General features: G+C 44.2%; 1 protein-coding gene and 1 long non-coding RNA gene across 5 annotated transcripts in view; one reads left to right on the top strand and one right to left on the bottom strand.

Moving 5' to 3' along the window:
* CLNK (cytokine dependent hematopoietic cell linker) overlaps nt 1-26,372 on the bottom strand; it is a 200,062-nt gene that overhangs the window by 121,296 nt on the left and 52,394 nt on the right. The window lies entirely within an intron of this gene.
* Nucleotides 11,485-26,372, top strand: part of LOC145505558 (uncharacterized) — a 45,370-nt gene continuing 30,482 nt past the window's right edge. Inside the window, exon 1 of the long non-coding RNA XR_014053127.1 lies at nt 11,485-12,407. This is a non-coding gene — a long non-coding RNA (uncharacterized LOC145505558). The remainder of the gene's footprint in view (nt 12,408-26,372) is intronic.

Below are 26,372 nucleotides of genomic sequence, written 5' to 3'. Positions count from 1 at the left end.
CTACTACTAAGGGAGGAAATGGAGCTGGAATATTCTAGCACAGACCAGCTCTGCCTATGGGTTGCAGGTGCAGAGTGTATAAATGGTGCTGTGGTGATGGTGTCTGAATGCAGCTCTTTGCTTTCTCCGAGTTACAGCTTCAGAGGGTCCCAGAGTGTGAGTCTCCATGGAAAGATACATATGTATCATCTTGAAGCTGCTCGAACCTGTTAATTTTTAAATAAAAAAAAACAACTTTATTTTGTATTGGGGTATAGCCGATTAGAGCCTTCCAGGTGGCACCAGTGGTAAAGAAACCACCTGCCAAATGCAGGAGACATAAGAGATGCAATTTTGATCCTTGGGTCGGGAAGATCCTCTGGCGAAGGAAATGCTAATCCACTCCAGTATTCTTGCCTGGAGAATCCCATGGACAGAAGAGCCTGGCGGGCTCCATAGGGTCATGAAGAGTCAGACACAACTGAAGTGACTTAGCATGTACACACATAGCCGATTAACCATGTTGTGATAGTTTCAGGTGGACAGCGAAGGGACTAAGCCATACACATACATGTATTCCTTCTCCCCCAAACTCGCCTCCCATCCAGGCTGCTATATAACATTGAGCAGAGTTCCATGTGCCATACAGTGGGTCCTTGTTGGTTATCCATATTAAATATAGCAGTGTATACAAGGCCATCCCAAACTCCCTGACTATCCCTCCCCGCCCGCCCCCCAACCATATATTGAACCTGTTAATTGTACAGATGAGACAACTTGGGCCTAGACAAGTGGAATGAGTTGCCCACACTAACCAGATGCTGATACGGAAGGTTCTGGATCAGCTCCTGGCTCCTGTGTGGTGCCTGAGGTCCCTTTAATTTCCCCAGTTCTTGTCTTCCAATTAAGCCTCTTTGCGTGCCTTCTAAATAAATTCTCTTTTTTCTTTTTAATCTCCTTGAGGACAGAAAGACAAAAGAAAGATAACCTAATTTAGAAAACAAGAAAGTAATCCTGAATCCTTTTATGTCCAGGTTTCAAGAAATCCTATAAAACCTTTTCTCCTGCTTTTTTTTTTTAGTTGTTTAAATTTTGATTTAGCGAGAGGAAACAAATGAGCCAAAGAATAGAAGTCTTACATATCATCTTTTCAAATGCTTTCTCCAACAACCCCCCCTCCCCCACCATCTTTATTGTCAGGGATGTAACTTCTAACAGGCCATCAATGTATGTAATGAACAAATACAAAAACAACACTTTTTTTTATAGATCCATAGATGTATTCAGAGTGGAATTTAATTTATAGATGGTCATGGCTGAAAGATTCTGGATACGTGATAGAAAAACAAGAGAAAAGAAATATGCTTATCTTTTAAAAACGCTCAAAACAAAAACTTGATTTGTGCCTGATTATACACAATCCATTAAAGCCCAAGAGTAAAGGGTCATAAGGGACCTTCTTTGGTGGTCTGCAGGAGCACCAGGAGGGACTTTGTGCTTAGAATATAGAGAATGAAGCTCCCCAAGACAATATCCTTCCCTCCACCTCCTGGGCCAACACTTCATAACTCCAGAAGGCCCAAAAGAAAGGAACAGGAGGGACTTCCTTGGTGGTACAGTGGATAGGAATCCACCTGCCAATTCAGGGGACACAAGTTTGATCCCTGGTCCGGGAAGATTCCACATGCCATGGAGCAACTAAGCCTGCAAGCCATGTGCAGTTATTGAGCCACGTGCCTCAAGCCTGTGCTTCACAACAAGAGAGGCCACCTCCACGAGAAGTCCGTGCACCGCAACTAGAGAAAGCCTGTGTACAGCAGTGAAGACCCGGTGCAACCAAAACTAAGACAAACAAATAAATAATAAAGTATAAGAAAAAGAAAGGAAGAGAAATCAAGGTGGGCAAAGGGGAATGGGGTGAGAAAGGAGAAAGCTCTATAACGTGCCAGCTCCTCGGCTTGGCGCCCCCTCTCTGCCTTGGAATCTGCAGCCCTTCTCAGTAATCCCTCCACTTAACATCTCATTTTCTTCAATCCATCTGCCATGTTGCTGCCAGGGTCTTCATTCTAAAATCTGTCATTTCTACTGCCTGCGGTTACGGTCCATGTTCTGTTGTTAGAGTCCATGTTCTGTTAGAGTCCGTGTTCTGAGCATGGCATACAGCCCCTCATGGTCTGGTCCCTGACATCTCTCCACAGTTCTCTCTCTACAGCACCCACCTGACCCTAATGGCAGCCATCATGAGCCATTGGCCTGTCCCTGAATGGGCCCGACCCCTGAAATCTCTGTCAGTATGTAGAGAAACAGCATAAATAACATGCTCAACTTCCTGCAAGAGGTCCACAGATAAACAAGGCAAGTTCTCTTGTTTCAGACACGTCTTGTTTTATCCTCTCAGCAACTGATTCTTGACAGAACTCAAGGAATCTTTCCACCTTCCTCAGTGAAGAGATGACATTCCTGCATTTTTAGCACTTAGTACAGAGCCCCACCCAGAGGAAGGGTTCAACACAGCTTGGAGGGACGTGACAAAACTGAGCTTTAATACCAGATCTGTCCGATATCATGGCCCCGATGAAGAAGCATGAGTTTGAAGTAAGGGATAATGGATAAATTGACCCAAAATACTACTTAAAGTGTCAACCACTTTTCTCAATTATTTCTGTTGTTTTATTATACTTTGAAGTGTGAGAGTTGCTCAGTCGTGTCCGACTCCTTGCGACCCCATGGACTGTAGCCCACCAGGCTCCTCTGTCCATGGAGTTCTCCAGGCAAGAATACTGGAGTGGGTGGCCATTTCCTTCTCCATTATTATACTTTACAAATGGGACAAAAGAAGCCCAGAGAGGCCAAATACATTGCTCATGGCCACACAGCTCTAAGTATCCAGGCTGGGCTTGTCCTTGGGGTTGGGAGATATCAGTGAACAGAATAAAGATACCTCACTCCCATGGAACAACACAGAAAAAGAGCTTTGCCCTTAGGGGAGAGAAAGCCGACAATCACCACACACAGAAAGATGTGCAGACAGGTGTGACTTTCCATGAGGTGGTCAAGGTGGGCTTCCATGAGGAGGTGTGAGCAAGGACAAGGCACTGCAAGTGTCAGTTGTGGGGAGTCTGTGGGAAGAGCATCCAGCCCCAGGATGGATGGGGAGAGAGCCCGAAGGCAGAATCCTGGCTGGGGGGTGGGGTCAAGGTGAGGCGGTCAGCATGGTTGAATTGGACTGAGTGTGGGGATGGGTTGAGAAGACCATCTAAGTGCTTTTGGGAGCATGAGGGCAGACAGGGTGAGACATGATGTCATTGAGAGGGTGGGACTTAGGCTTTGAATAAACGGGAAGCCATGGCGGGGTCTCTGACAAAGGAACACGGTGACATCAGTCATGTTCCTGTAGGATCTCCCTGACTGCTGTGTGGAGAATAGTTTTATCCTTGGTGAATAAGGTAGAAGCTGAGAGACCTTTGGGGAAGTTATTGCAGTAACCTGGACAGGAATTGATGCTACCTGGGACCCTGGGGCCCCAGGAATAGTGGGAGTCAGAGATCAGGGGAGTGTTATTACTCGAGTAACAATGCTTAAAACTCCGTAACATTCTGCATCACCTCTCCCAACTCTGCCCATAGGATTCATCTCTCTTCAATGCTGGTTCTTTGGAAACCATTAAAAAAGCAAGTTTTCCTGCATTTTGTGATTTCCTCTGTTCTGTCTCACATTGTTTATCTATTTGACTTTGTCTGCGACAGCCTGCTGGAGATATTCTGTCAGACCAAGCTGCACGTAGGACTCCAGAGGAAGCAGAGACCAGGGGCTGACCATGTGCCCTGAATGCCCAGGCCACCCTCCCTGGCTAGAGACTGCCACACGGGCTGGAGAGTGACAGGGTGAGTCTAGGGTGCTCACCTAGCCTCTTCCTCATGGAGTGCTTGCCATTTCTGGACCTTAATTTCTCCAGATACAGAGTAAGAACTCAGATTAGTTGAGTACTAAGGTTCTTTTGGCTCAAATGTCAATGGATTCAGTGATTAAATTTCTTCCCAGCCAATGTCTCAGTGAGATGTTGGCAGGGGTCTGGTGGTAGGGAATTTTTGGGGAGCATTAGTAGAACTGACTCATTTGAAAAGACCCTGATGCTGGGAAAGACTGAAGGTGGGAGGAGAAGGGGACGACAGAGGATGAGATGGTTGGATGGCCTCGCCGACTCGATGGACGTGAGTTTCAGTAAGCTCTGGGAGTTGGTGATGGACAGGGAGGCTGCTGCAGTCCATGGGATCCCTAAGAGTTGGACATGACTGAGTGACTGAACTGAACTGAACTGAGTCATTCTGGGTGTATGGTGTGTAGCCCATTGATGAGTGACTTGAATAATGGTAAACATGATCATTATGAAAAAGCCAGGTGCCCTGGGTATGTGAAGGTTATTCATATAGGGTCCTGGAGCTGTGTCGTGTTTCTTGTTCTGCAGACATTTCTGATACTGTGGTGTCCCCATCAGAAGACTCCTGCTTGGTACAGAGTTCTTACTTTCCAGAAGATTGACGATCTTGGGAGAAGAGAACATGAGCTTTGGAAGCAGCTAAGTGGCATTGACTGAAGCTTCCTTGGTGGCTCACTGGTAAAAAATCTGCCTGCCAATGCAGGAGACGCAAAAGACTCAGGTTCGATCCCTCAGTGAGGAAGATCCCCTGGAGTAGGAAGTGGCAACTCACTCTACTATTCTTGCCTGGACAATTTCATGGACAGAGGAGCCTGGCAGGCTATAGTCCATGGAGTTGCAAAGAGTTGGACATGCCTGAGCTACTGAGCATGCATGCATGCAAGTGGCATTGTCTGCTTTTTAGCCTAGCAATCCAGTTCTTCCTCACTCAAAGTGTGGTTCCTGGACCAGCAGCTTTTCCCAAGATCTGGCTAGAAATGCAGAATCCCAGATACCACCCCGACCCGACAGAACCAGAATCTGCCTTGTAACTAGAGGCCATGCAATCAAGTAGGAAAGGTGTAATGTGACTTTGGGTAAGTGACCTGTTCCCTCTGGACTTCATTTTCCCCATCTGCAAAATGGAGCAAAGAAAAACTCTTCCTTCATAGAACTGTCAGGAGAATCAAATGAGTTAATACATGAAAAGCATTGTTACTACTGCTTTTTATGTGTATGCATTCTCCTAGTCAGAAAGGTCATGTGGTCAGTTAGCTCTGGGCACAGAAATTGGAAATGATAATGACAGAGATGGGAAGAGTGAACGGCCACCAGTGTAGCTCTCTGTGCACCTACTCAGGTATAGAGCCCCAGGACACAGCGAGGGGCAGACTGGGCTGCAAACTCCGAGTTACTGAGCAGGTGTGCTGTCTTGTCTCTGTTCTGGTCGCTTTATCAGTCCTCACAGTGATACCATGATGAAAGTATGATCATCCCCACTTTACAATGAAAGGAATGAGTCTCAAGGTCAAACAACTTTCCCAAGGTCAACAAGTAACTCTCAGTGTTCAGAGAAAGCCCTGAGTCTTTACTTATTTATTTTTTAAATAAATTTATTTATTTTTGTTGGGAGCTAATTACTTTACAATATTGTAGTGGTTTTTGCCATACATTGACATGAATCAGCCATGGGTTTACATGTGTTCCCCATCCTGAACCCCCCTCCCACATCCCTCCCCATCCCATCCCTCTGGGTCATCCCATTGCCCCAGCCCTGAGCATTTGTCTCATGCATCGAACCTGGAATGGTGTTCTGTTTCACTTTAAACAAAAGATCAGTAATGCCTGCAACATTGGACCTGCATGGGAGTGGGGAGGGGGGCCGTCTTCCCTGGGTAAATACTGAAGTGGGTTGCCATGCTCTCCTCCAGGGGATCTTTCCCGATCCAGGGATCAAGCCTGCATCTCCTGCACTGGCAGGCAGATTCTTTACCACTGTGCCATGCATCACTTCCTACTTATTTTACCATAGTTGACTGTTACCTGTGGCCTTGGTGCTATTTTTGTCTGTCATACCTGTATGACGTATGTATGCACATATGCTGATGTATGATGGAAATGTACCACAGTGCACTTCATGACTTCACATTGGCACTGACTTCGGCCACACTAGGAGCACTCACACCGCAGACATTGGCACATGCTACAGATCAGAGTCTGATTTAATGATGGAAGAAATGTTAGTAAAGCAGGTTTAATTTAAAAGTGAGTCATGTCTCGAGTTGTGCCACTGTGAATAGCACAAAGACTGAGAAGGTATTTTCCAGTATTGAAGACTACTTTCAGATTCAGCAAAGAGGTTGTTCACGTCGCTGACACACCAGTGAAGTTCTGGCATTCTTCTCTGTGGTTTCACTTCTGTTTTACTCATTCGTGGAAAGGAAAATATGAATCAATATTGATGTCAGAGCTGTCGTCCCTTGTCAATTGCAACCAGAGGTGGGCTAAGGCTATGAGTTTAGCAAAAATCGATAAAATCATTCTGTGAGAATCAACTGGCTATATGGGACGGCTGATAAAGAACACTGTATATTTCATTATTCTTTGTAAATGGTATGTGATAGATGTTCATATCACTCAAATTTGTAACAAACTTGTGTACTTATATAAGCATACATTTCCCCCCACCCAGGGAGTTGTACGACAAACATTTATTAAAATTTACCGGAACGCCACTGGCTAACCCACTCTGAACCATCGCTCATTTACAGTGTCCTAAAGGCAGAAGGAGTTCCATTTAGGTGCCAGAAATAGCTGGCACGTTTACGTCTGTGATTAGACCCTGGGTTTCAGCCTGAGGCATTGATTTTACTGTTCTGAGTCACATGTTTCTCATGTCGACAGTGGGAACAATAATAATGCCTTGGCGGATGGGATGTGAAGCTGGGTGCCCAGTAAAAGTTAATTCTATTCTCCTTTCAAATGTAGGAACACAAAGGGAACAAAATCCCGTAGAATCATGCTGCCTTCCTCCCCTCTGCTCTTCCAGAGTGAATGTAAATCAGTTGGCTTTTGTATCCCCTTCCTAACACACTGATGACTTCAATACTTGTCTTGCTGTACTTCTGGAGCAGTGCCCCAGCATCTATTATTTCATAGCTGGAGGAGCTACAAACTCAGGGTAGATCTTAGTTCAAATATCCTTTTCTTTTTTCCACCCAAAATATCTTTGTCAACAGACTTGGGAAAAAAACAGGAGAAAAGATTCAAAATTCCCTTGTGATCTGCAACCTGATAACAAAGAAATTACAAGGTATGGGCTTCCCATTGGTGGGACCACAACCTGTTGAAGTGAGGAGGCTGCTCATTGGAAATGAGAGAAGTAATTTCTATGCTAGGCACTTGGTAGGTACCTACAACTCTCCAGTAAATTAAATTCTAATTAGATAACAGTTAATGGTGTGCTCAGAGCATTACAAATAAAGACTCTAGCTAGTGATTCAGGAACCACGTCAACCTTTTGAAGTGGAAGGTTTGATTTCTCAGTACCTTCTAATGTGTTTTTGTTTTTTTCCCTGCACCATGTAGGCAGAAGAAACGAGAGAGAGAAAAACTAATTTCATACTTCTCTGGCAGGCTCATTTTGTGGTTCAAACCCTTCACATCTCTTCCACTAAGTATCTAACCAGGAGATAAAGAATGGCTTTTTGTTTTTGTTTTTAATCCTAGGCTGTAAGGAGTGGGGTGAGCAGAGAGAGAGAGTATGAGCTGGGTGTGTTCCTCATGGTGAAATCACTAGCTTTTTAGTTGTGAAGGGAAAAGTAAACAGGTTTATTCAAAAGAATCAAGACTCTCAAGACAGTTTCTAAAACATTTAAACCAAATTTATAATATGTCTCAACAATTCCATGCTTGAGTATCTGTACAAAGCTTGCACACAAATGTTCTCAGCAGTATTTTTCATAAGAGTCAAAAATGAAAAAAAATAAAACAAACCTAAAAGCTCATGTACGGATGTGAAAGTTGGACTATAAAGAAAGCTGAGCACCAAAGAATTGAAGCTTTTGAACTGTGGTGTTGGAGAAGACTCTTGAGAGTCCCTTGGACAGCAAGGAGATCCAACCAGTCCATCCTAAAGGAAATCAGTCCTGAATAATCTTTGGAAGGACTGATGCTGAAGCTGAAACTCCAATACTTTGCCACCATATGCGAAGAACTGACTCATTTGAAAAGACCTTGATGCTGGGAAAGATTGAAGGTGGGAGGAGAAGAGGATGAGATAGTTTTATGGCATCACCAACTCAATGGACATGAGTCTGAGTAAACTCTGGGAGTTGGTGATGCAAAGGGAAGCCTGGCATGCTGCAGTCCATGGGGTTGCAAAGAGTTGGACAAGACTGAGCCACTGAGCTAAACTGAGTTGAAAAAGCTCATGAATCAGGGGATGGATAGACAAAATGGGATATATTCATGCAATGGAATATTACTGAGCAATAGAAAGGAATGAACTATTTTACAGGCTACAACTTGGATGAACTTCAAACACATGTCAAGTGAAAGAGGCCAGAAACAAGAGACTGCGTATTGTTCAATTCCATTTACATGAAATGTCCAGAAAAGGTAAATCTACAGAGTCAGGAAGTAGATGAGAAGTTGCCTGGGGCAGAGGGTGGGGGTTGGGAGACAGGGATTAATAGTAAATGGGGATGATGGAAATGTTGTAAAAGTGTTTTATGGTGATGGCCACACAACTCGATAATTCTACTAAACAGCTGAAACTCCCTAAAGGCTTAGCCTCTGTGGCAGTACTGGCAGGTACCCAGGGACCGAGTGCTGTAATTCATTCTAACGACACCCAGCTACCTCTGAAAGCAATCGCCCAGCCTTTCATGCTAAATTAGAGTTAAGCATAGTCATCACCTGTTAGGAAAATGAACTCCCTCTGTTTTTAGAAGCTTTGCGTTTTCTAACCAGTCAGAGTCCTCAGGCTGCTGCCAGCAAACCAGGGATAGGTATCAAGGCTAGACAGATGGCACCTTTAGGACCATGTCTAGGTAATAATGATGTGGTCAACACCTCGTTGGAATAAAATTCAACATTATGGGTTGCTATCCTTCTCAGAGTACCTTGGCTGCTCTCTGTGTGACTGTGACCTCACTAATTAATTAAAATTGGGTTCATTTCTGCAGGAAACACAGATGTGTGTGTGAGAGAGAGAAAGAGAGATGAGGGTAAGGAGTATAATGGGAAAAGAAAAGAAAGAAAAGGAAAGAAATAAAAATGAAAGGAAAGAGGACAGCCAGCACTATAAATGGGTTGGACTAGATTTCTTCAGTATTAAAAAGTACTCTACAAAAAGTCAAAGCACAAAAAAATAAAAAGAGCCCTGAATATTCACTGGAAGGACTGATGCTGAAGCTGAAGCTTCAATACTTTGTCCACCTGGTGCAAAGAGACAACTCATTAGAAAAGACCCTCATGCTGGGAAAGACTGAAAGCAGGAGGAGAAGGGGGTGGCAGAGGATGAGATGGTTACATAGCATCACTGACTCAATGGACGTGAATTTGAGCAAGCTCCAGGAGATAGTGAAGAACAGGGAAGCCTGACATGCTGCAGTCAATGGTATTACAAAGAGTCAGATACAACTTAGTGGCTGAACAATGACAGCTCAGGGAGTCCTTTAAGATGACTCTATGGGTATGAGATGCAACATTCCATGGGTGAAGAATATGATGCCTTAATGGGAAAATGAAGGGAGACAGACACTGAAGTGTTCTCCTCCTAAGAGGACTGGTGTTCTTGTCCCCATTTTGCAGATGCAGAAACTGAGGCCAAGAGGCATGGAACACCCTGTCCCCTAGTGAGGAGTGGCAGGGCCACCCAAACTGATTCCTCTTAGACTCAAGGCCCAGGATTCTTTCCACAGTGCTCTGTCTTAGCATTCACTGAGGGGTTCTAAGTGGCATAGAAAGAAGGCACCTAGATAACAAGCCCTGGTTTACTTTGCAAAAAAGAATGTGGGAAATCTATAGCCTGGACACACCTTCTTACCCCTTGGACATCCAAGCTATGAGGGAAATTCTATATATCAAGATAAAGGGAAACTTGTATCAATCTCCTTGAATCCACCCCCCATCCCTTAGAGCTCATAGGTCCTCACTGTAAAAATGAGAGACTTAAAGTTCAGAAGTGGGAACTGTACATTCAACCCACACAAGCCAGAGCTACCTCCATTCCTGAGGGCACCATTTTACTGGGCATCTGAACCTTTTGGGGGGGGGGCAATGGTTTTATCCTATTCAGTGGGGTTTTGTACCCAGAGTATCCATGTTAACATTGATGCCAGAAACCCAGGTATTACAGAATCACCTCACTTAGACGCTAACTTAACTGTTTCAGGATCCTCGCTGATTACATCCGGAGCTACTTGGTGGGGCACTCTCTAACCTCAGGGTCTGCCTCCCTTCATTTTCCCTTAAAGGCGCCATGCCCCCACCCATGGAATATTGCATCTCATACCCATGGAGTTTCTGCTGCCCAGATTGTAAGGCAGCTGGCTGATTCTTACTTTCAAATCTTTCAAAACCAAGATCCAGTTGAGCTTGCCCGCCTGCCCTGTTAGGCGGTCTCTCTCCTGGACCTCATGGTCTGTGTTTTTTTCCTCATCATGTTCTGCATTTCAGGTTATAAGCACTAACCTCCTTGTCTATCTGTCCTGGGTGAGAGAATATGAACCTCTTTCTGGAAAGGGCCGAAGAGTAGCAATGCATCTGAGTTAGGGAGATTTTCAGGGTGGGGACTGGATCTCATTTGGTTTCTAATTCCTGTCTGGTTACTGGCAGATAACTGATATTCATTAAACATTTGTGGAATAAGAAATGGATGGATTATATAAACACTACCATATACAAAATAGATAACCAACAAGGACCTACAGTATGGCAGAGGGAGCTATATTCAATATTCGTAATAACCTATAAGGGAAAAGAGGGCTTCCCTGGCAGCCCAGTGGTGAAGAATCTACCTGCCAATACAGGAGACATGGGTTGAATCCCTGGGTCGGAAAGATCCCCTGGAGAAGGAAATGGCACCCCACTCCAATATTCTTGCCTGAGAAATGCTATGGACAGAGGAGCCTTGCAGGCTGCAGTCCATGGGGCCTCAAAAGTGTTGGACATGACTTAGTGACTAAACCACAATCACTGGAGGGAAACAAATCCAAAAAGAATATGTATACATTTTCACACACACACACACACATATATATGTATAACTGAATTACTTTGCTGTACACCTGAAACTAACACAACATTGTAAATCAACTATTTTGCAATAAAACAAACTGAATTTAAAAAGGGAAATGGGTGAATAAATCTCTAACTCAGCATAAGAAGGTTAAGTGTCATTGGGGCCTTTCCACATAGAGTTCCTTGGAGTCAGGGGCATAAAGCTTTGCTAGACAGACTTGCTTCTAGAAACATGGCTCGTGTCTGAAACAGACGACATCCAGTGAAGACCCACAGATGGTAGCCCCTGGAACTTCTACTCCTTGAGTTCTTTCCATCCTCAAATTCCCTATAGTGACATCAGATTCACTGCCATTCTGTCCTCTCAGGAAGATGTTAGGAATGAAATGCCAAGAGAAGGATGATGCAGGTTTTCAAAATGGACAACTTATTTTGCACTGGGGAGGCCCGGAGCCCGTGGCTTCTCACTGAACTGCCTTTATGTGCAGCGAACAGCTTCCCGACTACAGCCTCTTGTTCCCTGATTAGACGCTGGGGCTCCACAGGTAAGAGATGAACAATTCTAAGGATAATTGAACACTCCACAAAGTTTCACCGTGGATCAGCACTGAGCCGTTTAGTGCAGGTATTTCTGTGATTGCGATGCTGAGAAATGTACACTGTTGAATGGTTCTCATCTGAGCCAAACAGGACTTGGTATTTGCAGTCTGGGTCATCAAAGCAAGTGGTTTGGGAACAAAGGTTGCTTAGAGACCAGAAAAAAGTTTTTGTTTGGAAATTTGAGTCCTTAAATTCTAGGCCTTGGAAGATTTTAAGGAGTAGAAGATACTTAAATGGCTTTGAGGGCTAACCCTTTGTTTGATAAATGCCACATAGACTGTTTGGCTGCCTGTTGTGAAGAGCCGTCTTGTTAGAAAAGACCCTGATGCTGGGAGATCAAACCAGTCAATCGTAAAGGAAATCAGTCCTAAATATTCATTGAAAGGACTGATGCTGGAGCTGAAGCTCCAATATTTTGGCCACCTGATGCGAAGAACTGACTCATTGGAAAAGACCCTGATGCTGGGAATGACTGAAGCAGGAGAAGTGGATGACAGAGGATGAGATGGTTGGATGGCATCGCTAAGTCGATGGGCATGAGTTTGAGAAAACTCAGGGAGACAATGAAGGAGGACAGGAGGCCTGGTGTGCTGCAGTCCATGGGGTCGCAAAGAGTCAGATAGAACTGAGCAACTGAACAACAGCAACAGCCCGCCTGGAACCAGTAAGTATTATTTCCATCCTAAGCTAGGGAAATCTAGGCTTGGGGCTGCTCACCTTAAAAAGAGGTGATGCTCAGACGCACGCTTGGGTCAACTGATTTCAAGTCCCACGTTCTTGCTAGACATTTGTTACTTTGTTCATTCCTGGGTTCACCTTGTCCAGTAGGACCCTTGGTCCAAATGATGACACCACAGTAAAGGTGTCCTATCCTGGCTGCATTTGCACCATTTCTTTATTAAGAAGAGCGTGAGTTTGGTATCAAACTCCTTGTTATGGTTTGGTAGAGGGAAACTCAGTTCAAATACATTTGAAAGAATCTATGCTAGGATATTCACCTATTCTAAGCATATGATTCAATGGCTTTTATTATATAAGTTTACCCCAAGAAATTTATACCCTGGGCTTCCCAGGTGGTGCTAGTGGTAAAGAACCTGCCTGCCAATGCAGGAGACATAAGAGATGTGGGTTGGATTCCAGGGTCAGGAAGATCCCCTGGAGGAGGGCACAGCAACCCACTCCAGTATTCTTGCCTGGAGAATCCCATGGACAGAGGAGCCTGGTGGGCTACAGGCCATAGGGTAGCAAAGAGTCGAACATGACTGAAGTGACTTAGCACACACACACACACACAAACACACACCTCAATAAATTCTTAAAATATTATTAAAAATCTACACTATATACAGTTTTCATTCTGAAGAATGGATCCTCCTTAATTAGCTCAATAATTGGTTTAATGAGCTGATGACTTAAAAAAAAAATCCCTCTCTGAATTTTCAGAAATACATAATACAATGGTGAGTGTAAGAATTCTGGCGTCTAATTGCCTAATTCAAATTTCAGCTGCTGACCTTGTCACTGTATGGACTTAGGAAAGGTCAGTACACACTTTTAAAGCTCTGGCTTCTTGTCTGCAAATCAGGTGTAGTACCAGAATCTAGCTCATTGTATGCATGTGTGCTAAGCTGCTTCAGTCATATCTGACTCTTTGTGACCCTATGGACTGTAGCCTGCCAGCCTTCTCTGTCCATGGGAATCTCCAGGCAAGAATACTCGAGTGAGTTGCCATGCCCTTCTCCAGGGGATCTTCCCAACCCCGGGATCAAACCCTGGTCTCCTGCGTGGCAGGCAGATTCTTTACTGCTGAGCCACCTGGGCTCAATACTTCATGGTATACACAGGACTGAAGAAGATGGTGCCCACGTGATGTAAACACTCAGTGAATTTTAGATAGTGTTATATTTAAATGTCAAGCACACAGTGAGCTAATACTTTAAGAAATGGTGTCCGGACCTCTAGGGATTCTCAGTTTAGAGGAGGAAATAAGCAAAATGAACAAGCAATTCCAATGCGCTGTGAAAGTGTTAAATATGGAGATATGGGTCTCCTGAATCTCAATCAGGGTGGCAAATGTCTAGACAGAAGGATGAAGAGGCACAGCAGCGAAGAGGGGGATGGGGATGAGTTAAGTATGACACAGTTAAGCGTGCATTTAACTTGGGACATTGGTATCTGCCTAGGACATGGAATTCCTGTGAAACAGGAATATTCCAGTGATTGCAGCCAACCAGCATTTGGGAGCTCTTTCTCTCTTCCCCATTACTTTCCTCACAAAGGTCTGTCTAGTCAAAGCTATGGTTTTCCCAGTAGTCGTGTATGGATGTGAGAGTTGGACTATAAAAAAAGCTGAGCGCTGAAGAATTGATGCTTTTGAACTGTGGTGTTGGAGAAGACTCTTGAGAATCCCTTGGACTGCAAGGAGATCCAACCAGTCCATCCTAAAGGAAATCAGTCCTGAATATTCATTGAATGGACTGATGCTGAAACCCCAATACTTTGGCCATCTGATGCAAAGAGCTGACTCATTTGAAAAGACTGATGCTGGGAAAGATTGAAGGCAGGGGGAGAAGGGGACGACAGAGGATGAGATGGTTGGATGGCATCACTGACTCAATGGACATGAGTTTGAGCAAGCTCCAGGAGTTCGTGATGGACAGGTAAGACTGGCATGCTGCAGTCCATGGGGTTGCAAAGACTTGGACACGACTGAGCGACTGAACTGAACTGAATTCTCTCTTCCCTACTCCAAGTAGAAAAATATGGAGCCTGAGTAGTTTAGGTCGCATTTAAATAGTCCAGAGCATTAGAACTGAGGGAAGGCAGTGATGCTGGGACAGGTAAACACCAATGTGCTTTGCTAGACCCTAATCTCAAGATGTCTTTTAAAAAATATTTTATTGGAGTAGAGTTGATTTACAATGTTGAGTTAGTTTCAGATGTACATCTGCAGCTGCTGACCTTCAACACATCCTGAGGGAGTTCAGGGTGGAGTGAGGCACTCTGTGCTCCAGGGAATCTGGTGGGACAGGTCTTTATATAGTTGGACATTTTCAGGAACAGATTTTATGATCCCAATCCTTGCATCTCCTCATATCCAGAAAAACACTAGATCTCTTCATGATGACATCAGATCCTCAAGACTAGTACAAAACCTTTTGTAAAATGAGTGTTTAATTGTATTGAACTTTCCCTTCACCAAAATCTTTTATATTGACCTTTCCCCACTGCCTATTGGGAGCAGTCTCTCAGAGCTATCTGAGGGCTGCCTCCTGGGCTTCAGTCCTTTTTGTCCCAAATAAAACTTAACTTGCAACTCTCACATTGTGCCTCTTTTTAGTCAATAGTTATCTATTTTGTATATAGTCCTGTGTATGTTAATCCCAAGCTTCCAATTTATCCCTCTCATCCTCTGTTGCCCTTTTCTTTTGTCTTCAGTCTTTCTCAGTATTAGGATCTTTTCCAGTGAGTCAGCTCTTTGCATCAGGAGGCCAAATTCCTGGAGCTTCAGCTTCAGCATCAGTCTTTCCAGTGAATGTTCAGGACTGATTTTCTTTAGGGTTAATGGAATGAAGAGAGGGGGGCATTAGTGGGCTAAGGGTGTGTGTCTGTTGCTTGTGCAGCATGCCTCCATGAAATCATACTTCATGGCTGCACAGTATTTCAGAATATGGCTTTCAGACTACATTATAACAATGTCCCAAATTCATGGTGTGTGCTTTCAAAAATGACTTAGTCTTGACACTCATTACCTATGGGATTTTGGGGAGGCTTTTTCTACCTCTGTGTTCCTCAGTTTCCTCGCCTGCACCACAGGCAGGGAGAGCTTTTTGCCCACTTTCTTTCATAGAACTAGCTCTAGAACCCAGCTTTCCTGGTTTCCAGTTTACTTATGCTGGATAAACATCACCTAATGTCAGAGGCATGGCCAGGTCAGCTGTGCCTTCCTCTTCCAAGGGTTTAAACTTTATTTTTCCTCCTCTCCATGGTTGGCTGGAAGGTTGACAATCGCAGAGAATGGGTCTGTTTTACTGGTGAGAGCTGTGAGTTTTCAGCCCCAGGACTGTGGACCTAGACTCAGCCCCAGACATTGGAGCACAAATACCTCCTTTATGTAGAAGATGAAGCTCATCACACACACTTCCCAAGCCTGGCCTTGTAGCCAAAGGCCTGTGAGTGTCCGGTGTTCTGACCTTCAGAGCCTGGGCGAAATAAGAATCCTTTCACAAGAATCAGATATGACTTCGTGACTAAACCACACACAATATTTTTAAGATTAATTTTCATTGGAATATAGTTGATTTACAACGTTGTGCTTGTTTTGGGTGTGCAGCAAAGTGAGTTAGTTATGCTCAGTTTTTCAGTCTTGTCTGACTCTTTGCGACCCCATAGACTGAAGCCTCTGTCCAGGGAATTTTTCAGGCAAGAATACTGGAGTGGGTGGCCATTTCATATGCGTAAATCCACTCTTCGTTAGATTCCTTTCCCATATAGGTCACTACAGAGTATTGAGTAGAGTTCACTATGCCATACCATTGATCCTAATTACATATGTATATAATAGTATGTATGTATCAGTCCCAGTCTCCCAATTTACCCCTCCTCTCCTCTCTTATCCCCTGGTAACCATAAGTTTGTTTTATATTGACTCACTTATTCAAACAATATGACCACCTGGGTCTACGGGTGGAGGGCAGCAGATGATACTGGTGTCCCCACTAGGTCCCCTTTGCTGGACTGGCACACCCCTCCTCTGCTGCTGGGGTTGACTGTTAAGATTTGCACCCTTTTCAGGAAGATTGCTTTTCACCAACTGGAGCCCCCTGGCCTGGTGATGCCTGAGAAGAGGGATTGTTCACTCTCACCCTCAAGGGCATCTGAATTGCTGACTCAGCTCCATGCCTCTGCATTAAACAGTCTCTGTGCCACTCAGGCCCAGGAGCTTCCTGCAGGGTCAGGAAAACCTTCTCATAACTCTCCAGCCCCTCCTGGTGTTTTCCCCCTGCAGGATGCTCCTGCTGGCAGGTGTTCCATAAGTCACTCACACATGAATCCCTGTTGCAGCCTCTGCTTCTGTAGACGCTGATGTTGGGCATGAGGTTTAGTGGACAATAAGGTGGACTTCAGCACCATCTGCCACTTGGAGAGGCCTCTTAGGGACTTTTCACATTTTCTCTTTCTTGTCCCTCTCCAGTCTGTTTCCAGAAAGCAGCCTACGGATACTCTAAAATGTATCAGTTTATGTTCATCCCACTGGCAACCCACTCCAGTATTCTTGCCTGGAGAATTCCATGGACAGAAGAGCCTGGCAAGCCCCAGGCTCTGGGGTTGCAAAAAAGTCAGACATGACTGAGCAACTACCACTTCACTTCCATGCCCGACACTTTCAGCATCTCCTTGTTCTCAGAGCAAAGACCACATGGACCGCATGGCTTATCTTTTGTCGGCCTTTGCAGGTTGACTACAAGCTTCCTCTCTAACTCAGGCCTTCCTGACCTTCATTTCCTCGAAAAGGCCATTATCCTTTCAAATTCAAAGTCTTCACGTGGTTCCTCCAGGTGGGAAGTTTGTTTATTTTTTTCACTCTTTGCTTTGTTTTCCAAGTGTCCTTTGGATTTCAACGCAAGATAACATTCTAACTCAGATGACATCAATGCCCCCTCTTATACATCATCCCTGGACTTCATGGAGTTTGCAAGTATCTATTTCTGAGATGCTACCTAACCATCTCATCCTCTGTCAGTTAGAGTCATTTAGATACCATCACCAATTCCATGGACATGAATTCGAGCAAGTTTTGGGAAATAGTGGAGGACAGGGAAGCCTGGATTGCTGCAGTGCATGGGGTTGCAAAGACTTGGACATGACTGAGTGACTGAACAGCAACAACGATTTCTGAAATATTACTCCTTTTTTCTCTCTGAATTAATGTTCATTTTCTAGAAAGTGGGGATTGTTTCTACCTTACTCACCAGGATATGGCAGCCCCTAGAAAGGTGCCGGCATCATTGCAGAATTCAGCAGAGGGGTTAGGAGGTAAGGGTTGGAGGCAAGTAGAGAGGAACTCAGCTCCTAGCTGCCTGGGACACACAAAATGGTGTTAGCCTCTGTCTCGACACCTTCAGTGAAGATAGCAAAGCCAGCCTCCTTTGTGGGCTTGTATAAAGGACCTTGCTCAGTAGCTAGTGGTTATAGCCACTAGCGGTTTAACTAGAGCTAAACTGGTCTGGACTTGAGGAGGGATGAGAGGGGGCTTGAATTCCCAAAACATATGGGCAGTTGCGATTCAAGGCAATAGAGTGTTCGCTTGGGAGATCCCCTGACAGTTCACTCATTCTGGGAACCGGGAGTAAACTCTGACCCAGCCAGGGTGAGGAGACACTAACATCTCTCAAGGCTGGAGAGAGGATAGCCAGACCTCAACCCAAGATTTAGAGTTCCAGCTAACCTCACAGAACGTGCAGGTCTACCTGTGAGGGGCTCCTTGCTCCTACTGCCCAGGCCACTGTCTCACAAACCTAAGCAGGTCTCATGGCAACATCTTCCCAGCAGTAGAGCACGTAGGGGTAGGGCAACACAGTGGTTAGCAGGACAGGGGTCCCCACCGTGACTGCTCATTGAGGGCCTTTTTTCAGTAGACAGTCACAGCCTCTCTAGAGACATGGAATTAGGGCCTCCACAAGGGAAGCCCAATCATCTACTTTTTTTCAAAGCTTCAGAAACATTTAATAAAAATTTGGAAAATTAAAAAATAAAGCCATGCCTGGTGTTTCTGCTGCTACCAGCCAACCCCAGTCCATGCATGGTGTCTCAGAGAACCTCTGAGGCCCGCAGGAGTCATAAGTAATGGAAGATGGATGGTACTTAAGGGATGCACCAGAGAACAGCCTTCCTAAGCTCCTACTCTGAGAATCAGGTTATTTTCTCTGAAAATTCTCTAGCCCTGTGGCTGCTGATTCATTGTTGTATCACGAGTGGTGTTGGGCTTCTTTTCTGTCATTTCACTCCTGAGCCTGCTGATGTCTTTTGAACAAGTTTGCCTCTAAATAGTGGTTGATAGTTGAAAACTTATTGGGACATATATTTTGTCCCCTTCTGGGCTCTGTGACCATTCTGTGAGATACTCTGAGAGAGGCTCTCATGACCTTTATTATGTGAAGGAGAAAACCAAGAACCCAGAGCTCCAGGGACCAGCCTGAGCTCTCACAGGCAGTGTGTGGCAGACCTGGGATTCTAACCCGCATCTCCTTATCAGGGCATGTACCCCCTTCCTTCTCACTCCCTGCAGAGCCCCGTAGTACGTGTTGGGGATTCAGAAATGATGGTGACACACTCTCTCCAAATGAAGTGTGAACTCTGAGAAGGCAGGAGCCAATAAAATTAATTACACCAACACAGCTTGAGCGAGAAAGCTTATCTTTCTTTTTTCTAGTTCACCTCATTCCTATTCCGTACACAATCTCATAGGCTGGGCTGAGCATCCTTCCTTTCCTTTTCATTCACTCATTGATTCATTCATCTATTGATCCATCCTTCCATTCATTCATAAGTTCATAGGCTTCTTTAGTAATCACACCAATAAATCCTCATTTATGGGAAGTTTACTGCAAGCCAGGCAGGCACTATTGTTGTATGTATGCCATGGTGCGCAGTCCCGTAGAGTATGTCAGTAGTATTGAGGGTGATGTTTATGCCCATACACATTTATCTCCATGCACATTTGCTGAACAAACGGATGGGAAAATGAATAAGGGCTGTGAGGAAGGTATTTGCAGAAAGCGTAGAGGAGAAAAACTCAGAAAGGTCCCCTCTCCTCACTCCCGTTTCGTAGCAATCTTGCCAAACGCCAGAGCCGCTTTGGGAATCAACATTTCCTGATCCGCTCTCACTTCCCATCACAGCTTAATGGAAGCCTTCTCTTCTGGCTTTCCATTTCCCTCCTGCTCCTCCTGGTGTCTGCTCAGCTTTGGGTCAACACGACGAGGTCAGCTCCTGGAGAACTCAAAAGGGTCTAGGTACCCTCTGAGTGACCCCTGCCCGGAGCATATTGATTGACAAGCATTTCCAAGCTGTCTAAGGTACGTGTTGTCTCTCATGAAGGCTGAGCTCCAGCTGCCTTCTGAAGTCCTTTAATTGTGTTCTGTGCAAGGATGGGCAGCAGTGGGTAAAGGAGAAGGCTGCAGACTGGAGACAGGTGAGAAAGAATACAGATACTGCCTCTGCCTCAGATGCTCAGATGAAGAGAAAGAACACGAAACAGCAGGAGAGTGGAGATCACAATTACAGGGAGCTAGAAAATGTTTAGATCATCGTGTTGTTGGAAAATAAGATGAGGACACTTGATATATCTATATCTCTTAGATATATAGATCTATATAATTCTATCTATCTGTCTAATCTATCTATCATCTGTCTCTATCTGAAATGGTCAGGAACTTGGGGTAAGGCAAATAATTTTTTAGCATTCCCACACAATTTCAACAATCTTTCATTACACATCTGATGATAAGTTACTCCGGTTCTATCACCAAGTAACAGGGCAATAGAGGAAAGAAAGAGAAATGGAAAAGTGAACAGGGAAATTATAGTGTCTGGTGATAAAACAATTTCTCTCTTTTCATTCTCAAAATCACTTGATGATGTGGGAATTATTCCTAGATTTTAGTGAAGCTTGAAGCACAAAAGGATTTTCCCAGTTTTCCTTCAGATGTCACACAGTTAATAACAATGGAATAAAAGCTCCAATATGTCTGGTTAAAGGTCTTTTTATTTGATCTCCAGCTTCTTTTTCTGAATAGAGGGCTTGATATGTATATTATCTGTTTCAAAGTTTGCATTACAATATTAAGTGGTGGTTGACAGCATGAACAGCCCTTGTGAAGAGGGGACCCCTGATATCTACAATTATATGGGTAACAAGCATCTAAAAATTTAAAAATTCAAAATGTGACTCCTATCTTTCAAATATCTATCTCTGCAGGCCTCCTTGGTTCTGTAAATTGAAACTTCTGTCACCCAGTTGTGAAATAAGAGTCTAGAAATTGTCTTCGACCATCTAACACCTCCAGACCAAGCCATCATAGTCTTCGAAAGTTTCCCTTCAAACCACATCCTGGCCCGGTTCACTTCTCTCTATCTGACCTCCTCCACATCCACCATCACTTTTGCTGGCTTCCTGGTCCATGAAGTGTGCAGACAGCCTCCTTAGCCCTTATCAGGGCTCTGTGTAAAGGAGTAAGTACCAAAGAAGAAAGCAGGGAACTGCTATTTTGTCCTTGCAATCTGCAGAGCATTTCAGACATATCCCAACATACAGGTTTCATTAAGCATATCTGACCTTTGAGTGGCTCTTTGTGGAACATTTGTTTCTTCCACCCTATTGTAACACCACAAGGGCATGGGTTGGCTCTCTTTGTTTACCATGCATCCTATTAGACCCAGTCCAGCCCAGGGTCTGACGATCACCCTCCTCTTCTTTTGATATATATAGTTGATGCATATTGATAACACTTTTCAAACACAACAGATTCACATTTTGTCCTCCAGAATGTTCCTACTATTGAAAGAGTCATGGCAAATAAACCATAAGACATTCATCATTTTTATTCACTTTCTCACATAAAAATTCTCCACTTTTATTTCCACCACTTTCAATGTTCTCACTACTTCTGCATTCGTCACATATCCTTAACTAAATAATATTTTAAAAATACCTCAAACTTAGACCCAGGTAAGCAAATACGGAGAGACTACTCATAACAGAAGCATTTTAGATCTGGAAATTCTTTTCATTTATAGAATGAAAGCTATGTTTCACAGTTTATTGTGAAGCTAAATGTTCTTAAATTAAGCCATGCACATTTTGAATGCAGAGTTCCAAAGAATAGCAAGGAGAGATAAGAAAACCTTCCTCAGTGATCAATGCAAAGAAATAGAGGAAAACAATAGAATGGGAAAGACTAGAGATCTCTTCAAGAAAACTTGAGATACCAAGGGAATATTTCATGCAAAGATGGGCACAATAAAGGACAGAAATGTTATGGGCCTAACAGAAGCAGAAGATATTAAGAAGAGGTGGTAAGAATACACAGAACTATACAAAAAAGATCTTCACAATCCAGATAATCATGATGGTGTGATCACTCACCTAGAGCCAGACATCCTGGAATGTGAAGTCAAGTGGGCCTTAGGAAGCATCACTATGAACAAAGCTAGTGGAGGTGATGGAATTCCAGTTGAGCTATTCCAAATCCTAAAAGATGATGTTGTTAAAATGCTGGACTCAATATGCCATCAAATTTGGAAAACTCGGCAGTGGCCACAGGACTGGAAAAGGTCAGTTTTCATTCCAATCCCAAAGAAAGGCAATGCCAAAGAATGCTCAAACTACCACACAATTCCACTCATCTCACACGCTAGTAAAGTAATGCTCAAAATTCTCCAAGCAGTCTTCAACAATATGTGAACTATGAACTATCAGATGTTCAAGCTGGTTTTAGAAAAGGCAGAGGAGCCAGAGATCAAATTCCAAACATCCACTGGATCATCAAAAAAGCAAGAGAGTTCCAGAAAAACATCTATTTCTGCTTTGTTGACTCTGCCAAAGCATTTGACTGTGTGGATCACAATAAACTATGGAAAATTCTTAAAGAGATGGGAATACCAGACCATCTGACCTGTCTCTTGAGAAACCTGTATGCAGATCAGGAAGCAACAGTTAGAACTGGACATAGAACAACAGACTAGTTCCAAATAGGAAAAGGAGTCCGTCAAGGCTGTATATTGTCACCCTGCTTATTTAACTTATATGCAGAGTACATCATGAGAAACGTTGGGCTGGAATAAGCACAAGCTGGAATCAAGATTGCTGGGAGAAATATCCGTAACCTCAGATATGCAGATGACACCACCTTATGGCAGAAGGGAAGAAGAACTAAAGAGCCTTTTGATGAAAGTGAAAGAGGAGAGTGAGAAAGTTGGCTTAAGGCTCAACGTTCAGAAAACTAAGATCATGGCATCTGGTCCCATCACTTCATGTCAAACAGATGGGAAACAGTGTCAGACTTTAATTTTTGGGCTCCAAAATCACTGCAGTTGGTGATTGCAGCTATGAAATTAAAAGACGCTTACTCCCTTCTAGTCAAAGCTATGGTTTTTCCAGTAGTCATGTATGGGTGTGAGAGTTGGACTATAAAGAAACCTGAGCGCCGAAGTATTGATGCTTTTGAAGTGTGGTGTTGGAGAAGACTCTTGAGAATCCCTTGGACTGCAAGGAGATCCAACAAGTCCATCCCAAAGGAAATCAGTCCTGAATGTTCATTGGAAGGACTGATGCTGAAGCTGAAATTCCAATACTTTGGCCACCTGATGCCAAGAGTTGACTCATTTGAAAAGACCCTGATGCTGAAAAAGATTGAGGGCAGGAGGAGACGGGGATGACAGGCGATGAGATGGGTGGATGGCATCACCGACTCAATGAACATGAATTTGAGCAAACTCCGGGATGGTGAAGGACAGGGAGGCCTGGCGTGCTGCAGTCCATGGGCTCGCAAAGAGTCAGACACGACTGAGTGACTGAACTGAATTGAACTGAACATTATTTCAGCTTGAGAGCATCATCATTTGTGCTGTTAATTGTGATTATCTTCCTCACCATTTTTAGCGGTTTGTGGCTTTCTCAGAGGATATGATGAGAGTGGATGTTTACTTAGTACTTACTATATGCAGGCTGGTATGTTAACACTACATCTATTGGGTTGGCTGAAAAGTTTGCTTGGGCCTGAATGAATTTTTTGGCCAATTCAATACATTCTCTCCTTTAATTATTATTCCCTATGTAGGAAGTTCAATTGTGACCACAGTTTGCAAGTGAGGAAAAGGAGATGAGCAATTTGAAGGAGATGGGACACCTTAACCCATGTATATCTGATCCCAGAACTAATGCTCTTTCCTCTTGGCCACGAGGCCTTCTTGGATGTCTAAAAGTTCTCTGAATATCAAGAGTTTGGTCATCTTTCCACTCCAAGCCTTTATAATTGTTCCACACCCTCCTGAACAGTAGGAATGGAGTTGGGATGAAAGATGAACATACAAAAAGTAGGCATAATTGCAATAGGACCAGCAACTGCAACATAAAAAGTGTTAGACTTTGTGATGTGCCTTCATGTGCAATAATTCACTGACTGCCTGTGGCAGCTCTGTGAGGTGGGTTGAAATGGGACAGGTTAAACCATGTTGGATGCCATCATGAAAGGATGATGGTTATGCATTGCGTTTACATACTCCCATGAATACTTAGGACAACCAGTGAAGTTACGTTTAGAACTTCCATTTTACAGACAAGGAAAATGAGATCCTGGGTGGTTCAGTTGCCTGCTAAGATCACACAGGTTGAGCTGCGTCCAGACAGACAGTCCTCTCCTAAGCCCTGCCTGTAACCTTGCGTCACACTCCCTCTCATCAGTCAGCACTGGATTCTGGCTGAGAGCTCAGAGAAGGGGGACAGAAGCCAGTGGAGATTTCAGAAAAGTTTTCTGAGAAAAGAGGAGACAATGGGGAAAGACGAAGGAGGAAGGGTAAATATTTGTCAAAAATGCATTCTACTGGACACTTTGGATATAAAAGGAGACACCTGGGCAGACACTTTGGGAGGTATCTTACAAGTTATCTCCGGGTCAATAGGCAAAGCCAGAGACCCCGCTGTTACCCCGCCAGCTTGCTGTGCACATTTGGCCCTTTGTAACCTGGGAATGAAGCTGAAGTTAATTAGTTCTGTTTATTGCATTTGCCTGTCATTTCCCCTGCATCTCAAGCTTCATGCTGTCTACCTTTCTGCATTTGATCTAACAGAAGAGAAAATAATGCTGTAGCCCCAATCCTACCTGGTGGGCTTATGCTGCTCTCTGCCAGCCTGTGTGCTGGGAGTGCTAATTGCTTTGTGTGTTGAGTTGCCCCACTGCTTCTCAGAGAAAACTCTGTGCTTACAGCGTTCCCAGTCAAACTTTGGATTTTTGAAATCCCTGTCACTGCTCAAGCCTCCTGAAGCTCTTTAGCTTTCTTCCTGGGCAGAGCTCAGGAGAACAATATGACTTTTCCCTTCAGGTCCATTCAGATTAGTGAAAGTCATCAGAGATGAGGAAGGTGAAGAGAATATAATCGCTAGAAGGAACTTTGGTAAGGTGAGGTTGGACTGGGTCTTCTTCAGGGAAGGATGAATTCGTTTTGTGGCTTAAGCTGGTTTAGTTAGGGCTGTCAACTTAAAGAAGGAAAAACTGAAAATCTTATAGGTTAAATATCTTCTTCCAACTACGTGGCTAGGAGGTGGCAAGATTGGAATTCAAGGGAATTCAGTTCAGTTCAGTTCAGTTCAGTCGCTCAGTTGTGTCTGACTATTTGTGACCCCATGAACCGCAGCTCGCCAGGCCTCCCTGTCCATCACCAACTCCCAGAGTTTACCCAAACTCATGTCCATTGAGTCAGCGATGCCATCTAACCATCTCATCCTCTGTTGTCCCCTTTTCCTCCTGCCTTCAATCTTTCCCAACATCAGGGTCTTTTCAAATGAGTCAGCTCTTTGCATCTGGTGGCCAAAATATTGGAGTTTCAGCTTCAGCATCAGTCCTTCCAATGAACACCCAGGACTGATTTCCTTTGGGATGGACTGGTTGGATCTCCTTGCAGTCCAAGGGACTCTCAAGAGTCTTCACCAACACCACAGTTCAATACCTGTCACCAAAACCCTGTCCTTTGTTCTAGACTGGACTACATCATCAGGCATTATGAGAAATGCTCCTAGAAAGATGTCAAGGATACCAAGACATCATCCCTGTCCACAAAATGGGCAAGAGAAGTGTGCAAACCAGTAACTCCCACACTGGAACAAAGCTATGCTTATGGTATATGGCATATGATCCATGGGAACACAGAGGCAGAAGGGAATAATTCTGCTCCAGGGCACCTGGGGAGGCTTCTCAAACAGTGACATGGGTAGGATTGTGTTCACCAAAAAAATGTGTAGAAGTTCTAAACCCTGGTGCCTGTGAATATGACCTTATTTAGAAGTAGGGTCTTTGCAGGTGTGATTAAAATACATGTTGAGTTCATACTGGAGTAGGGTGGGCTCTTAACCCAACATGACTCGTGACCTTATAGGAAGAGAGAAAAAGAGTCGGACACAGAGAGGGGAATGTCATGTGAAGACACAGACACACAGAGGGAAGATGGCCTTGGAATGATGGAGGCAGAGATGGAGGCAGGATGCAGCTACAAGTGAAGAAATGCCAAGAATTGCCGACAACCACCAGAAGCTTGGAGAGAGGGCACTGTCTGCAGACAGCCTTGATTTCAGAATTCTGATTTCCAGAACTGTTAGAGAATGCATTTCTATTGCTTTGAGCTATCTATAAATTTGTGGTAATTTGTTGTAACATCTTTAGGAAACTGATACAAGCAGATATCACTTAGGTGTTGGGCCGAGGGGCAGGGAGGTTAAGAAAGGCAGGAAGGGACAGTAGAAAGCTAAGGCATGGGGACAAATTCTCTGTTGTCCATCGATAGTTTGTCTGGAGCTGGGGAGGCAGGCAGGAAACTGTAGGCCACAGAGTTGAAATGCTAGCTGGGGACTGAAATT

The sequence above is a fragment of the Giraffa tippelskirchi genome, chromosome 1 (assembly GCF_054371585.1).
Source record: "Giraffa tippelskirchi isolate mGirTip1 chromosome 1, T2T-mGirTip1v1.2.pri, whole genome shotgun sequence".
NCBI classification, from domain to species: Eukaryota; Metazoa; Chordata; class Mammalia; order Artiodactyla; family Giraffidae; genus Giraffa; species Giraffa tippelskirchi.
Note: the sequence above shows the minus strand (reverse complement) of the source record. Positions and strands in the feature narration are given on the sequence as shown.